Source organism: Musa acuminata, unplaced genomic scaffold (assembly GCF_036884655.1).
Source record: "Musa acuminata AAA Group cultivar baxijiao unplaced genomic scaffold, Cavendish_Baxijiao_AAA HiC_scaffold_557, whole genome shotgun sequence".
Lineage (NCBI taxonomy): Eukaryota > Viridiplantae > Streptophyta > Magnoliopsida > Zingiberales > Musaceae > Musa > Musa acuminata.
In genome coordinates this window covers 52,501-55,000 of record NW_027020798.1, presented here as the reverse complement: position 1 = coordinate 55,000, position 2,500 = coordinate 52,501, and positions in this window count along the sequence as shown.

Here is a 2,500-nt window from a genome sequence, read left to right as displayed (position 1 = left end):
TTTTTTGCTGCGCGAGCGAGCGGAGAGCGGCGAACAGCGAGCGAAGCGCGAGGCAGCACCGTCCCTGCTATACGAAAGCCCCATCCAGCCCTGTGCCACCCGGGGGGTTCCAGGGTGCTGAGATGGCTGACATTTTGCTCCGCTCACGACGGTCACCGCGCCACACAAGAACAGCCCAAAAACAGGCCAAAACAGCCCAAAAACGGGCCAAAACTGGCCATTTTTGGCTGCGCGAGCGAGCGGCGAGCGGCGAACAGCGAGCGAAGCGAGAGGCAGCACCGTCCCTGCTATACGAAAGCCCCATCCAGCCCTGTGCCACCCGGGGGGTTCCAGGGTGCTGAGATGGCTGACGTTTTGCTCCGCTCACGACGGTCACCGCACCACGCAAGAACAGGCCAAAAACTGGCCAAAACAGCCCAAAAACGGGCCAAAACTGGCCATTTTTGGCTGCGCGAGCGAGCGGCGAGCGGCGAACAGCGAGCGAAGCGAGAGGCAGCACCGTCCCTGCTATACGAAAGCCCCATCCAGCCCTGTGCCACCCGGGGGGTTCCAGGGTGCTGAGATGGCTGACGTTTTGCTCCGCTCTCGACGGTCACCGCGCAATGCAAGAACAGGCCAAAAACTGGCCAAAACGGCCCAAAAACGGGCCAAAACTGGCCATTTTTGGCTGCGCGAGCGGCGAGCGGCGGACAGCGAGCGAAGCGAGAGGCAGCACCGTCCCTGCTATACGAAAGCCCCATCCAGCCCTGTGCCACCCGGGGGGTTCCAGGGTGCTGAGATGGCTGACGTTTTGCTCCGCTCTCGACGGTCACCGCGCAATGCAAGAACAGGCCAAAAACTGGCCAAAACGGCCCAAAAACGGGCCAAAACTGGCCATTTTTGGCTGCGCGAGCGAGCGGCGAGCGGCGGACAGCGAGCGAAGCGAGAGGCAGCACCGTCCCTGCTATACGAAAGCCCCATCCAGCCCTGTGCCACCCGGGGGGTTCCAGGGTGCTGAGATGGCTGACGTTTTGCTCCGCTCTCGACGGTCACCGCGCAATGCAAGAACAGGCCAAAAACTGGCCAAAACGGCCCAAAAACGGGCCAAAACTGGCCATTTTTGGCTGCACGAGCGAGCGGCGAGCGGCGGACAGCGAGCGAAGCGAGAGGCAGCACCGTCCCTGCTATACGAAAGCCCCATCCAGCCCTGTGCCACCCGGGGGGTTCCAGGGTGCTGAGATGGCTGACGTTTTGCTCCGCTCTCGACGGTCACCGCGCAATGCAAGAACAGGCCAAAAACTGGCCAAAACGGCCCAAAAACGGGCCAAAACTGGCCATTTTTGGCTGCACGAGCGAGCGGCGAGCGGCGGACAGCGAGCGAAGCGAGAGGCAGCACCGTCCCTGCTATACGAAAGCCCCATCCAGCCCTGTGCCACCCGGGGGGTTCCAGGGTGCTGAGATGGCTGACGTTTTGCTCCGCTCTCGACGGTCACCGCGCAATGCAAGAACAGGCCAAAAACTGGCCAAAACGGCCCAAAAACGGGCCAAAACTGGCCATTTTTGGCTGCACGAGCGAGCGGCGAGCGGCGGACAGCGAGCGAAGCGAGAGGCAGCACCGTCCCTGCTATACGAAAGCCCCATCCAGCCCTGTGCCACCCGGGGGGTTCCAGGGTGCTGAGATGGCTGACGTTTTGCTCCGCTCTCGACGGTCACCGCGCAATGCAAGAACAGGCCAAAAACTGGCCAAAACGGCCCAAAAACGGGCCAAAACTGGCCATTTTTGGCTGCACGAGCGAGCGGCGAGCGGCGGACAGCGAGCGAAGCGAGAGGCAGCACCGTCCCTGCTATACGAAAGCCCCATCCAGCCCTGTGCCACCCGGGGGGTTCCAGGGTGCTGAGATGGCTGACGTTTTGCTCCGCTCTCGACGGTCACCGCGCAATGCAAGAACAGGCCAAAAACTGGCCAAAACGGCCCAAAAACGGGCCAAAACTGGCCATTTTTGGCTGCGCGAGCGAGCGGCGAGCGGCGGACAGCGAGCGAAGCGAGAGGCAGCACCGTCCCTGCTATATACGAAAGCCCCATCCAGCCCTGTGCCACCCGGGGGGTTCCAGGGTGCTGAGATGGCTGACGTTTTGCTCCGCTCACGACGGTCACCGCACCACGCAAGAACGGACCATAAACAGGCCAAAACAGCCCAAAAACGGGCCAAAACTGGTCATTTTTGGCTGCGCGAGCGAGCGGCGAGCGGCGAACAGCGAGCGAAGCGTGAGGCAGCACCGTCCCTGCTATACGAAAGCCCCATCCAGCCCTGTGCCACCCGGGGGGTTCCAGGGTGCTGAGATGGCTGACGTTTTGCTCCGCTCACGACGGTCACCGCGCCATGCAAGAACGGACCAAAAACAGGCCAAAACAGCCCAAAAACGGGCCAAAACTGGCCATTTTTGGCTGAGCGAGCGAGCGGTGAGCGGCGAACAGCGAGCGAAGCGAGAGGCAGCACCGTCCCTGCTATACGAAAGCCCC